Source organism: Callithrix jacchus, chromosome 22 (assembly GCF_049354715.1).
Source record: "Callithrix jacchus isolate 240 chromosome 22, calJac240_pri, whole genome shotgun sequence".
NCBI classification, from domain to species: Eukaryota; Metazoa; Chordata; class Mammalia; order Primates; family Cebidae; genus Callithrix; species Callithrix jacchus.
The window spans coordinates 25,553,537-25,569,105 of record NC_133523.1 but is presented as its reverse complement, the minus strand read 5'-3'; positions in this window follow the sequence as shown (position 1 = coordinate 25,569,105).

The following is a 15,569-nucleotide window of genomic DNA, read 5'->3' as shown; positions in this document are numbered from 1 at the left end:
CAGGCCTGGTGGTGGGCTCCTGTAATTCCAGCTACTCAGAAGGCTGAGGCAGGAGAATGGCTTGAACTTGGGAGGTGGAAGTTGCAGTGTGCTGAGATAGTGCCACTGCCCTCCCGCCTAGAGGACAGAGCAAGACTCCACCTGAAGAAAAAAAAAGAAAGTTAGACTCTCTGGAAAAGACCTAGTAAGGGAAGGAGATTGTCTACAGAATGCAAAATACAAGGGAAATCTTGCAGGGTCATTTCAAAATATGTTAAAGAAATATATTTAGAAGTCAGGCATGGTGGCTCGTGTCTGTAATCCCAGCACTTTGGGAGGCCGAGGCGGGTGGATCATGAGGTTAGGAGTTTGACACCAGCCTGGCCAATATGGTGAAACCCCATCTTTACTAAGAGTACAAAAATTAGCTGGGCGTGGTGGCAGGCGTCTGTAGTCCCAGCTACTTGGGAGGCTGAGGCAGGAGAATCACTTGAACCCAGGAAGCAGAGGTTGCAGTGAGCCGAGATCATACCACTGCACTCCAGCCTGGGCAACAGTGAGATTCCATCTCAAAAAAGAAAGAAAGAAAGAAATATATTTAGAGATAAAATACTTTGATTTTTTTCAAAGTAGTGTCTGCTGTTTTGTAATGCTCTACATGAGTCAGGTTGGAATTTGATGTCTTATTGCTACAAAGGGTCTGTGTTGTCAGTCTTATGATTTCTGTTCTAATGTTAATGCTGACCAGTTGTACCTAAACTCCAAAGGAAGGCATGGGTGACTCTTCCTTCACACCATCGCCTGAACTAGGTTTTTTGGATTTCTTTGGGATTTCCTTAGCCAAGAGGGTGTCCATTCAGTCAGTTGGAGATCTTAGAATCATAGTTGTGTTTATCATTGGTCATGTATCAGAGGTAGGGAGAAAACCCAACCCTGAGGAGCCTGCCTCAGCAACTATAAACTTTGTTTTCTAGAACGGAATTATAGACTCTTAGAATGAAGAAACACAGCTCACCTAACTTAATGTTTTAGCACTGAGGATTACCCCCTAGGCCTTGGGAAGACATGCAGCGGTCAGCCATTAATAAACGTAGCAGGTTTTGTGCTTGTAACCATTTCACAAATGCCATCAAGAGCCCCCTGTGTCCAGCATTCCCGGTAATCCACTTAGTGTTTCAGAGAAGGACCATGTCAGCTGCAGGACCGTGTCTGCTGCATCCTTGCCCTCTCATGATTTTGGTGGCTGTGGACAGGGCTGCCTCGCTTTACCCAGCCCAGCTGTCCCACAGACTGCAGCTGACAATTCCCGGAGGCAGACTAATGGAGGCACATGCAAGATCCCAGAGAGCCCAGAGAGAGTGACTGAGAACAAGGGAAATGCCAATTTGTCACAGCGGTTGGCATCTGAAAAGAGAAACTTATGGCTTTGGTTGGAGAAAATGGATTTTCCAGTTTGACTGAACTCCATTTTCTAGGGTTAGAGCCACTAGTTCTGTTTGAATCTGGTATGTTGCTGCCCGATACCCTGAGAGGCATGAACTGGCCCGAGAAAAATCATGTTAGTTCTTTACTAGTCTTACAGCTTCACTAGAAGTTAGCAATGCTGATGTCACCCCGGGGAATGGTGCTGTCACGGAGTGTCTCCCATGCCTGACCCGTATCTACTCCAGTCTCAAAGCACATCTGTTGTGCCGAGACCACTCGGTCATGGAGACCCCAACCCAGACAGCGCTGAAGGAATTAAGAAACAGACACAGAGAGAGCGGAAAGGTATAGGACAGACAGGGGGCCTCAGCACCCCCAGCTGAGAGCCTCAAACAGACTCTGACCCACACATTTATTGACAGTGAGCAAGTGGTAATTATCACTTAACTAAAAGTGTTCTTTGCAGGGAACAAAGCATTTTTTATTAGTGGCAAGAAACAGGCTCTGGCGCTTTTACTGCAGCTGGAACATGTCATGTTAAGACACAGGACGCTCGTGCTTTGCTTAGGGTTCAGAAGCCCCCCAAGAGCTGTCTTCAACCCAAGGGCAAGTTAGGTCTTTTCTTCCCTGGCTCCAGTAAACCAAAACATCTAGCAACGTGTGTCACTGCCATCACAAGGATGTCACAGTGCTATAGATATTCTGTTTATGGCCAGTTTCTTCAAGGCTTGTCTATGCCAGATGTAGGGTGTGCTCTCAAATGCTCCCAACACTGTTGTGTTTCTGAATGCAACGTTGAGAGCTGGTGTGAAATGGCACATTTGTCCTAAAATGGCTTGAAAACTATGTATGTTGTTGGGAGGATCAAGATGGTACTGGAAAGACCAGAAATGTGCTGATTTTTAAGATACAACTGAACAGTTTTACTATGAATGGAGGCTTGACCCAGCCGCCTTCATTCATCTGAACTGGGTCCATCTCTGACCCAGGCTGAGAAATGGTCTGGCAGAACGCCCTGAGGCAGGTGCACCTGGTGACACACACCCTGGTACCTTTGTCCACCTCCCCTCAGCCCACTTCCAGTGAGAGCTGGGGCCATGGCAGACAGCTCCACCCAGACTCAGGCTCTCCTCTGGTGATGGCCACCAACCTGGAGCTTGTGCTGTGTGCCTCGATTTCCAACTCAGCATTTCTGTGATGATACAGCCTGAAAGTGGGGTTTCAGGAACTATTGTCTCAAGTAGCAGCTCTCAGCAATGAGGGATGGGGACCAGAAAAAAAGCCCACACTGCCTGTCCTGAGGTTATAATTCTGGGAGCCATTCTGCATGCTTCTCAAGAAGCGCATCCTTATATTGATCTATTTTCTTCCAATCACTCTCTCAGCTCCCACACTCCTGCTTCTTGAGATCCCCTCCCAAACAAAATACCCACTCCTACTTTCTTTTCTCAGGCTCTCCCTTTGATGAAATTCCTCAGGGCTGAATATTTAATTTTAAACACCTCTGGCAACAAAACTTTCTCTGAATTGAGGGAATTGACTGTCCCATTTGCCATTCAGAGATAGCGCTATCTCCCAGTGTATTTTCATAGTTCAAAAGAGGTTTTATTTCTTACAGGGCAATGAGTAGCAAAGAATTCTGAGAACCTAATCAACTAGAATTTGCCAGGTTTTTGTCAAGTAGTTTGGGGACTACAAAGAAATTTCCATATTACAACACAGGAGAGGTAAATGTAGCATAAATACAAGACACAAAAATAAGTGAAAAGATAAACCTAAATGGTATCGGAGGAAGAGCTACAGTCCTGTCTGTCTTGCATTTGCTCTCCCTTCTGCTGGTAAAAGTCCTGCCATTTCCCTTTGCAGAACCTACCCTGATCCATGCTTTATTTTGTGACCAGCTTGCCTGGTTCCACCCCTGACTCCTGAGGGGATGGCCTGACCCAAGGATGGCCACTTAGTTTATTCCACCTCCCGGTCACAGTGCTTATTAAATCAAGGATGTCTATGTGGCTCAGGCTGGTCCGATTATATTTAGTTCTGGGATTTTAGTTGGGCATTTTGAATAGCACAGGTATTTTTCATCTGGAGTCACTGAACTGGTAGAAATTGAACTTTGAAGCTGTTGGTGACATTTTTTGCAGCCGTAATGTGAGTCTGTTAAATCTGAAGGCAGCTTCGGGGAAGTCAGGCAGAGACTGAATTCTGATGATACCGTCAGAGCATCAGGATCCATTTTCATGAGCTCATAGCTTAGGTTTGCTGTCTGAAGTTGAGTTAGATTTCTAGCACTTGTAACTGAAAGAATCTGGACTAAAAAATTATTTTGCTGCAAGATGATAACAGCTGAGTCCAAACTGGGATTCAAAGCCTCATCATATCTTTGAAATTGAGGGTTGGATAATCCTGTTTCTTTCCCAGGCATTAATTTGCATGAGCTGATAGGGAGGGAAAGGGACCCACAGGGATGGTGTTCCAGCATGGGCCCTGGTGGTCAGAAATGTGCTACTCTGTGTTAATTGATGGTGAGAACAGTTGGACATCTGTTTTCTCTCTAAGCAATGCTAAAATAAGGACACAGCTGGGGGCTTTGGGAGACCAGGGCCACAGTCTAGATGGTTTGGACTCTGATAACAAGGTCCACACAGATGAAGAATTCTTCTTCCTTGAAATTCTTTCAAGCTATTTTCCATGTTTGCTTGAAACACAACATGACTCTGGTAGAGGAGGACTCAAAAGAACCCAGGAATTTTTTGTGGAACATTGGGAAGCCAGGGGTGATTACCATGTTACAGCCTGATGGGTTCTTCTTGCCCACTGCCCAGAAAAAGCCAATACACTGAGACAGTACGTGTTATGGCAGAGAAGGAGTTTCATAATTGCAGAACAATCAAGCAAAGAGGACAGGAGAAATCTCTCAAATCTACCTCCCTGAGAACTCAGAGGATGAGATTTTTAAGGTAGTTTGGTGGGCAGGGGTCTAGGGAGTTAGAACTGCTGATCAGCTGGGGATTAATTTACAGGGGTAGAGTATTAATTGTCTTGCACTACTCCAGTTTCTGGGTGGGGCAGGGGTGTCACAGGCCTGTTGAATCAATTTCTCAGAATGGACCCTTGGTCCAGCCAGTGCCAGTTGGTACAGTGATTGCCATGTCCGAAAAATGTCTTGAAGAATAGCCATAGGTTTTACAATAAATCGTAAAGAGCAATTAGAAGAAGTTACAACTCTTGTGACCACTGGCTACGTGGCTTCTGAGCAGTAAGCAGTTATGAGCAAGCTTAGAAACAATGGCTGGTTAACTTTTAACTATACCTGCAACTTCTACTCTATGATATTAATTTTTATGTAGATATTTTCAGCCAAATACCTGACAACACTAACTGAGCATTAACAAATGAAAATGGCTTGTGGAGTTGGTTTTGGAAAACACTTTCAAATTAAATTTTGCCAGAGTTGGAATAATTTTGAGCAAAGCATTTCTACTTATAAACATGGAGTCAGAGTGTTCTTTGGTTGAAGCCAGATCAGAGTCTTACGATGTCCAAGATAAATGAAAAAGAGAAAAGGGCTCAACCCATTTTCCAGATGCCACATTCACTGGTATAAAACATATGGTTGGCTAGCCATGGCAGCCAGGTACCTGCCCATGTTCAGGTCTCTGATGGAGTATATAAAACTTAGGCAGAACAGAGTTGAGAATCAGATGTCCAAGCTTAGAGTTTTTACACCCCAAATATTTTTGTTAATTCCAGGCACTGTTCTATGCACTGAATACAGCAAAGAATAAAATAAAGTTTCTCCCCGCTTCAAGCTAAGATTACAGTTGATGGGGATGGGCGGTGTAGATAATCGCCCTATGATGAGTGGGTGCTGAAAATAGAGAAAAAGAAAACAGTATTGGGGGTAGAAAATAATGGGGGTGCTGTTCAGATGATATGGGCCAGGAAGGCCTCTCATATAGAGTGACATTGACACAAACACCTGGATGAAGTTGGGGAGGGCATGAGTCTGTTTTCACGCTGCTATAAGGAACTACCTGAAACAATAATTTATAAACAAAAAAGGTCTAATTGACTCACAGTTCTGCATGGCTAAGGAGGCCTCAGGAAACTTACAATCATGGAGGAAGATGAAGGGGAGCAAAGGCCTTCCTCACAGGGTGGCAAGAGAGAAAGAGTAAGCAGGGAACTGCCAAACACTTTTAATCCATCAGATCTTGTGAGAACTCCCTCATTATCACAAGAACGGCATGCGGGAAACTATGCCTATGATCTAATCACCTTCCACCAGGTCCCTCCCTCAACATGTGGGGATTATAATTCAAATAAGATCTGGATGGGGAGACAGAGGCAAACCGTATCAGGGAGTAAGCTGTGGGGCTCTCTATAAACAGAGTTTCCACAGAGGGGACAACAGGAGCAAAAACCCCATTGCCCAAGCTCACCTGGAGTGCAGGAACCACAGGGAAGCCAGTAGGGCTGGCTACAGGACACGGGGCAGAGTCGAGGCCTCAGTGGTATGGGGCCAGGGCCAATCATATGGCATGTTGTGGGTATGAGAGGGCCTTGGTCTGTGCCAGGTTTCCTTGATAATTCCTCCTGTGCTCCTCCTTCACCTTAAGTTTCTTTGTGCAGAGGGAATAATAGTCTCGATCCTGCTTTTTCTTCAGAGTGGCTGGGAAGTTCTGGGGTCCCAGACCCAGCCTCAGTCTTCACTCTTAGTCTTTGAAATGACTCTGAAAAGAAATTCGGGAAAATGAAAATAATTTCTTTTCTGTTTTTCTCTTCCAGTGGCTGTTCTCTGGTCCACGTTCCCTTTCCCTTGCTCAGAAGTTGGCTGGCCAGAGAGACCCCCTGGATGCCAGCCCAGCCAGAAAAACAATGCCCTTCTCCTGACATCTCTATCTGCTTCTGTTTCCCAAAGACATTTTAAACACTAACACACACACACACACACACACACACACACACTATATAATATAATTATCTATTATGTATAATTGAATTATTTGATTATAGTTATGAATAAATATAAATTAATTTTAATGTATATATATGTAATTTAGTGTGTGTGTATATAATAAAAGGCCACATATGGAGTGTTTGCCACATCAGGAACTGTGTGACTGCTTTGAGCCATTGCTTTGTTGAATTCTAACAAAAGCAACCAGTAAGGCAGAAGTTACGGTAATTTTGATTTTCTAGGTAAAAATATCACATCTCAGGGAAGCTAAGAAACTCACCTCAGCCCCTGAACCAGACCCAGGGGCTCTGATGCAGACCCACTGTGGTGCCTACCTCTGAACTGCATTTTTGGGGAGTCTCTGCTTTACCTCAGGTCCTGCACTGCAACCTGGGAATACGCTTACGACGCTTACGCATGTAAATAAACCTACAGTTACTATTACCACTGTTGTGATGCGGTGGTCAAGACCATCGAGAGGCAAGATTGAATTTAAGACAGTGCTTTTCTGTAATGAGTTCATAAACTTGAGTGTGACCTGCAGTTTCTACCAAGCTTGGATTATATTTAAGTTTCGTTTGGCTAATTGGCTATAAGAAAACATTGTGATTCATTTTTTTAAATTGCTACACAATTTTCCATAGCACAGGATAAAGATGCCATCAAGTACATTTTCAGAAAGGTGATATGTTTATGAATGGTGGAATTTTGATGGCAGAACTGAGGCTGAACCGAAATAATACGGTTCAAGGGAGAAATCTGGAGAAGAATATTCAGAAATGGAAATTTCTGTGCAGCTGAGCATTAATGTTACTTAATATTCAACAAGTTAAATGCCGGCTCTTCAAGGGCACTTTACATGTCTCTAGAATGCAGGAAATATCTGTGTGCTGCTGGTTCTTTCTCCAATGGCTAACTGGCCATTTGCTCATTCCGACCTTGAATATTGTTCATGAAAATGCAATTGAAAAGTACATTTAGGTATGACTCTTGAAAGCTTTTCATAAGGGCCATTTTAAGGGACTCAAAGTGATTTTATTAATTCTCAATTTCATACACTCAGCCAAATGGAGAGCAACACTCAGAGATGGCCCTCACGAGTAGAGAAAGCAAAGCGTGCATTTCCAGGCTTCCCTCTCTCCCGTTGTTCTGATCCCTGTCCTGGGGGGTTCCTTATGCTCTGGCTGTCTTCCCCTTCACCCCCTTCAAAAATATCCTGTCTTCTGCCCCATCTCTGCTAGGGCCATTTCTAGCACGTTCCTAAGATTATGCTAGTTGTTAGCTCTCTTTTCACATAGAATTTAGAATCTATTAATTATTTATTTGAACGGATGTGCTTTTGTGTAGGGTGGAGTATAACAACATGAAGTTTAATAACAATTATCACATTCTGGAGTGGAAGGGATAGTAAATAGCATCCAGATGAGACTCTATGTAGTCTTGAACCTCTTGGCATAGGGAAGATTCCTTCACAAGCAGGAATTTTCCCCTGAGGATTAAAGATAAATGGTTTATGTGGAGGGTGATCTCAGGTGGCACCTGTAAATAACTGGAAATGGGAGGAAAAGAAGCCAATTCCAGCTTAATTCATGAGAAGGCTACTGCTTTGGGCCACTGAGGCTCATTTCTGCTGGGGGCCGCTGAATAACACTACAGAGCATGCCCCAGTGTTCATCTCACTAAGGAGCGAGGGGCTGGGAACGAGGTTCATCCTCCAATTCCTACTCATCGTTGACTGCAGGTGCTCCTGGGGATGCTGACTCTCTGGACCTCTCTGCTCCGCTGGAGGACAGAAAGCCTTAAGGTGGAGCCTCTTGGCTCCGTGCAGTGTAATGCCAGTGGCACGTGAGTGCTGGGCTTTTACATATGGGATAGCGACACTGTCTGCTCTACCCCTGTCACAAAAACATCTCACCAAGCTCACCCAGGTCACAGAGTGCCAGTGATGAGAAACTCAGTACCTCTTAAAGAACAACTCTTATTTCCTGAAAGTTCGACCAAGTACTCATTGCTTAAAGCTATTTAACTCTTAGGACTGAAAAGAAGAGGCTTTTTCAGCCCCTCACATTTCACAGATCCCTTTCATAACTTCCTCCAATCCCACTCAAGCCCTCACTACACTCTTTCCCACACCGCACGGTGCGGCAGGACAGTATCAGAGACGTAGTAGGCACTGAGTGAATATTTACTGCCATCATTGTTATGAGTAGCAGTGGTATGCTGTCCAGCTGTTTTGAGTCCCATAGGACTCTAGCCATGATTTGAAGGACAAAAGTAAAAGTATCTGGAATAATTGGGAAGAGAGGGAATGAGACAAAAGAGGGGTCATCTGCTGACTATGAAGTGACCCAGTGTATTAGTCGATTTTGTGTTGCTAAAAAAGATACTTGAGACTGGGTAATTTATAAAGAAAGGAGGTTTATTTCACTCATGGTTCTGCAATCTGTATGATAATCATGGCGCCAGCATCTGCTCAGCTTCCGGTGAGGCCACAGGGAGCTTGTACTCATGGCAGAAGGTGGAGGTGGAACAGGCATGTCGCGTGATGAGAGAGGCAGCAAGGCCCTCTGAGAAACCAGCTGTTTCCTAAACACATAGAGTGAGAACTCACTCATTACTTTAGGGAGGGCAACAAACCACTCGTGAAAGATCCACTCCCATGACCTGAACACCATCTACCAGGCCCCACCTCCAACATCGGAGGTCACATTTCAACCAGAGATTTAGAGCGAACCCCTAAGCAAGCTACAGCAACCAGCCTTTGAACTTCTGGGGCCTTGAGACATTATCTCAGCCTGATGAGAGAAATAAGAGTTCCTCCCCTGAAAAGTAGGTGTTCTGCCCTGGAAAGTAGGAGTCAGGGAGGAGACCCGCGCTTGGCCTGGTTGGAGCAGTTTGGCCTGGATGCCGAGGTGTGGAGAGCTCCGCAGCCATCATGGTGGCCAGGGTGAGCTGCCTCTGGCGATGTGGATGCAGGCACTGGAGAAGATCTGGAGGGATATCTGGGCTCTGCTTCCACTGGCCATTGGTAACCTGAGCGCATGTCATTACATCCTGAGACCCCAAGCCACCACAGGGGCTTAGATGTGTGGGCCGCCCGGGCAGAACCTTCCTCTCACCAGGAGCAGCCAAAAGAGCAGAATGCGGATGCAGAGCCAACAACGTCTATTCTGAAGCACATGGGAGGTCACAGAGGGAGGATAAGTCAGAGAGAGTGGAGACTTCTGCAGTGGAATGGATGAAGGGAATACAGGGCATAGACACAGCAGAATATTATCCAGCCATGAAAGAATAAACCTCTGTCATTTGCAACAACATAGAGGGAATTGGCAGGGTTGTGGGGGGTGGTATTCTGTTAAATAAAACAAGCCAGACACAGAAAGGAAAGTATCATAGGTGGTCACCATTTGAAGGAGCTGGAAAAAAAATTGCACTCATGAAGACAGAGAGTGAAATGATGGTTGTCAGAGGCTTGGAAGGGTAGTGAAGAGGGGGAAGGATAAAGAGGGGAAGGTCAGGGTGGGCGCAGTGGCTCACGCCTGCAATCTCAGCACTTTGGGAGGCTGAGGTGGGAGGATCATTTGAAGTCAGGAGTCGAGACCAGACTGGCCAACATAGTGAAACCATGTCTTACTAAAAATAGTCGAAATTAGCCAGGCGTGGTGGTGAACACCTGTAATCTCACCTACTTGAGAGGCTGAGGCAGGAGAATCGCTTTTACCTAGGAGGTGGAGGTTGCAGTGAGCCGAGATCATGCCACTGCACAGGTTAATAGCTTCAAAAACACGGTTAAAGAGAATGTATAAAGATTCAATATTCAGTAGCACAACAGGGCGACTGGAGTTAACAGTAATTTATTGCATATTTTAAAATAACTAGAATAATGGAATTGGAATTTTCCTAATGCAAAGAAATGATAAAGGCTTCAGGTGGTGTTTGCCCCGACTGCCCGATTATCATTGTACATAGTGTGCCTGTATCAAAACATCACACGTAATTTATAAACATATGCTACCATTATGTACCTCTAATAATTACAAATAAAATTAAGAAAGATGACACGCATCCTCTCAAAAAAAATGTTAAGTGCAAAATGCAAGAGAGAGGAATGAAGTCCTAATCCTCAGCACAGGGCTGGATGGGGACGCATGGAGGCTACTGACTTCTAAATTAGTGCCGTTTCATTTAACAGTCACAGGGGAAACCACATTTCCCTCATCCCATTCACCACTGGTGGATTTCAACCTGCGTGAAATCAAACATCCCGGTTGATTTCATGTCTTTGCTATTTTAAATAGTGCTGCAATGAACACGTGAGTGTGGGTGCCTTTTTGGTAGGATCATTTATTTTCCTTTGGGTAGATAACCAATAATGGGATCGCTGGGTCCAATGGTTTGTTTTATTTTTACTTCAAGGAATCTCCAAACTGCTTTCCACAGTGACAACTAATTTACATCCCCACAATGGTACATAAATGTTCCCTCTTGTCTGCAACCTTACCAGCATCTTTTTTTTTTTTTTTTTACTTTTTAATAATGGCCATTCTGACTGAACATTAACTCATTTATCAAGACTGCCACATCAGAGGCTCAGCCAGGCTCCGGATATAATTACTGGCATCACAAAAGCAGTACTGATGTAAATAATCTGTAGTGTGAATGATCAGTATCCACATTTGATGCATGTTATTCGAGCCTCGTGTTCCTTCCTAAACCGTGCAGATCCACACGAAGGCCTTCAGGAATCCACACTGTAATCGCCTCTTTCCTGGCCAATTTCCTCCATTTGTTGCACTTCAAGGGTTAATAGGTGCAGATGGGATCCCACTGGGTACCTACAGGGTTTGTCCTGGGATTATAGGAACCCTTGCCCTCAGCCTTAGTGACTCAGGTGGGGTGTCCATGGCTTTTGAGGTTGTGTACATCAGCAGCACACAGCCCAAAGTCAGCAGGGCCGGGGGGGGGGGGGCAGGAGCAGTTTCAGAGCCCAGACAGACAGGTATTCAGCCAGAGCTCTAGAGCCTGCTCCCTGGTGACCTTGGGCTTTGCAAGGCTGACTATTGCGCAGGGCTGGGTAGATTGCTGGGATTGTAGGTGATTTGCAGAGAGATGAAGTGGGGGTGCTGATATTGGCAGAACCTCTCTTGGGCAGCTGAAGGCAGGAGGCTGCCTCTTCTAGCCAGGAAAGAGGAGGGAAGGAAGGATGGGGCCAACTGTACCTTCAGAAAAACAGGATGGATGTTTCGCTAAGAGCAGAAGAGAAATCACCAACTACCTCACAGATAGTAGTTTTGACATTTGTTTTGAATTTGCCCAACTGACTTTCAAAGACCCTTGTGACTGAAGCCAAGGATCACAGACTCTCGGGAGTGAACAGAACTAGCAAAGCGAATCGCTAAAACCTTATCTTGCATTTCCTCTATGATTCCCCTTGCTCCACACAACTCTCCTGGAGTCCTCCCCATACACTGCAGGAGGCGTAGCTCATTGCAAAGCAGCCCCTAGTGGGAAGCTGTGCTTTTTAGGAAATGCTTCCTTTGCTGGTCTGAGATGCGTCTCTAGAGGCGGCTTTAATCTCTGGAATGGTGTCATGTTTCAGCACGGAAGCTTAGCTTGAGAGCTGTGACACAGGAGACTTTAAATAGGGCAGCGGGGGAAGGGATTGCTCCCTTTCTTGTTTCAGACTCTGGGATTTAACCCATAAAATCACTCCCCAAAGCTCATTTAGGTTTTAGTTCATGGCAACAGATTTCCCAGATGAGAAATCAGCGCCAAACCAATGGCTTTTCTCTAATTATACATCAGAGGTCTGTTCTCCACGGGCTTCTCTAAATCTCCTGTGTTTTCTGCACTTAGCAATCCTCTGGTTGCAGATGCTAGGTGCAGCAGAGCGGCATTCCTGTGACTTAGAGATGCCGCAGTCAGATTCCACGGAGGGCAGCGGTGGTGCTGGACCCCTCTTTCCCCTGACTTGAGCGCATGCTCTCTCATCTCTGCTGCTCTCTGCATCTCAAAACTTTGTTGTTTTATGTTGTTCATTTTTGCTTTCACAACAGGAAACCTGGATGCCAGGCTTACCTTGCAAGAACTGAATCTCTTTCCATGGCTTTGTTGCCAAAAGTTCCAGGAAAAACCTTAATTGACAAGGCTTAAGTTACCACGAACTCATTGCCTTTAGCCACGCGGTGTGACCCTGCTGTTGTGATTTGTATCCTTAGGGTTTCCTGTTTGTTTTTTAGGTCTTCCCCTCTTGAGAGTGACCATAAGCCAGGAGAGGCACCTCTAGCAGCGCTCTGACCAGGCTGGGTCCGGGTGCGCCCATCAGGTGAGACACACAGGAGGTGAAACTAACAAGCCTGAAACAGAAATTCATTACTTACAAGTCCCAGAGAGGTTAGGGGTGTTGCTGAGAAGGCAGCACGTGGTCTGGAGGAGGCAGGAAGCTCAGACAACGGGAGAAATTGGCCTGAGGCCTGTGGGACTCTGCCTTTGTTAAGGTACTAGGCGTTTACCAGGCTCTCCTGCAGGGAGGCTGCGAGTCTAAAGAAAACACGCATGAAGGGAAGCTCATTTCCGTGACTCTGGTGTTCATCATTGGGTTTCTCATGATCATCACCTGTGGGCGTGTTGGATTTTGGGTCAGTGGGATGAGGAACAAGTGGGCTATGTTGCAAACAAGGACACGGGGAGGGGAAGTTTTAATTAGGCCAAAGCGACACATGGTACAACCGGGTTTCCAATAACTTTTGTTAGGACTAAAAATGGACACCAAGGCAGCAACGACATTACACAGATGAATGTCGCCACTCTGCCTCGAGCCTCCTTATTGCAGCTGGGAAGGAGCAGTTCTCCAGAAAAGTAGAGGCACTTTACTCTGGCCCAAGTAAATAGCAGATGCCTGCTGCAAGACCCCGAAGGGGCAATCACCGGGAGGCTTCAATGTCTGCTTTGTAAAATTCCTTCGGCTTCTCCTACTGCAACTGTCTACAAAAACGGAGCTGTGGGGAAGACAGTCTCAAAGACTATGGGTGTCTCAACAACCTCTGATTACTGCAGAAGAGGGCACAGTCCCTCCACAAATGCCAGTAATTTCTTACTTCGTCTAAATACAGCGTGCCCAGTACAGCTAAGCTCTGTAAATCACATCCAGGAATCAGAAGAGAAGTCTAAGAAAACAGGCATCACTATACCTGTGAAGTGGAGCTTATAACTTTTTCTAAAGCTAATAATGGTTATTTTATATGATACTTAAGAAACTAGAGAATTCTTCAGCACAGGTGAATATGCTGGACCCTGTGCTAGGCACCAGGTACATAGAGGACAATGAAATGACCCTGGCACTTTAGTAGAATGGAGGAGACTGGGTAGTTTATAAAGCATCAATGTTTATAGATAATCATAAGCACTGTGGTGCTTTGGGGAGCTGAAAGTGTTATTTGCCTCCTAAACACATACAAATAAAGATCGAGGCCAGGCGCAGTGATTCAAGCCTCTCATCTCAACACTTTAGCTGGCCAAAGTGTGAGGATCACTTGAGGCCAGGGATTTAAGACCAGAATGGGCAACATGGCGAAACCCTGTCTCTATATTTTAAAAAAATTCAAAAATGAAAAATGAGGCCTAGTGGTATGTTCCACCTGTATTTCCAGCTCCTTAGACGCTGAGGCTAAAAGATCATTTAAGGCCAGGAGTTCGAGGTTGCCGTGAATCAAGATTGTACTGCTACACTCCAGCCTGAGTGGTATGAGATCTTGTCCCTCAAAAAGAAAACAAATAGGGTTTGTTCGATTTGGATATACTGAAGGACTAAGAAGTGAGTTGATAATATGGGAAGAGGCAGAAGAGCTACGAAAACAGGCAAAAGAACTAAAATAAAATATAGCAGTTGGAACGCTGTGGTGCTGGAGCAAAGAGCTTATTAGGCATCTTAAATTTCCAGAGAATTTGACTGTGGCCCCACAGATGCAGCTGTCTCCAGGGCTGGAGTAGAAGCCAGGATGCTAAGATTCAAATTATAGATTTACCACCACAAACCATGATCCCTCCACCTCTCTGGGACTCAATTTACCCATCTAAAATATGCCTGGGTTAGACTAATGTCCCAGGGTTTCTGATATTCCTTAAATGTGACTGCATTCATAATGATGACCTTGCATTTAAGGTTACACTATGCTCAGCTTACTCTGTGTAAGAAGGAAATGTGTAATCAGTTTGAGAAAGGCTCGTATCCAGAATGAATTGATTATACATTTGCTAATCTAACGGTGTGAAATAAGACAGTATAAATAATGAGCATGTATTTACTGAATGCTGGGCACTGAATGGGGTACAAAACTCGCAGTTCAGGGGAGGGTCAGGTGGGTGAGCAGGCAGTTATAATGCAGAGCAGCACCTCAGTGGAGACAGAGAAAGAATACACAGCATGGGAGCATCGAGGAAGACGTTCCAGGATTGATAGCATCGATCTTGAGACCTGAAAGGTAAACTGAGCTTATTTGGGCAAAGGTAGAAAGTGGGTAGAAGAGCTCCAGGTAGAAGGAGAATCAAGTTTTACAGAGGCGTGCGGGGCGCATGGTGTGGTGTGGAGTAGGAGCCTGGGTGTGATTCTCGGGGGCCTTATACACTGTGGCCAAGAGTCTGGCGATTGTCCTGGGTGATTTGGAGAAGGGGAAAGAGCTTACATTCTGGAGAAGCCACTCATGTTGACTTCGCTTTCCCACCTGACTGCCTTGCTCCCACCCTTCCCTGTTCTCCAAGCCTACGCCCACTCCCCTCTGCATCCCACCTGCACCTGCGGTGACCTCCATGGTGGCTCCTTCCGTTTGTTCCCGCTATCCTTTCAGGCATTCTCCCGAGCAGAGCCAGACTGGCCTCTTCCAAATCATCCTCATGCCTTCTCCATCCTTAGCACTCTGTGGTGGTTTTCTGCCTCTGTTAGGATGAGTGTAAACCCCTCAGTGCGGCCTGCGAGTCCCTGCATGGCCCAGCTCTTGCTTCTTCCCCAGCCTTGAATAAGCTTCTTGACTCTCCTTGAATGAACTTCTCTTGATTCTCTCCACTCCGGTCATCGGGGGCTCTGAAGTGGTCTTCAGAGGGTTCCTTCATGTGCTACCCAAAGGCCTGTCCGGTGAAAATAAGAGATAGTCTCTGATGCGAAAACAACACTGACAGCTGGGCGCGGTGGCTCATGCCTGTAATCCCA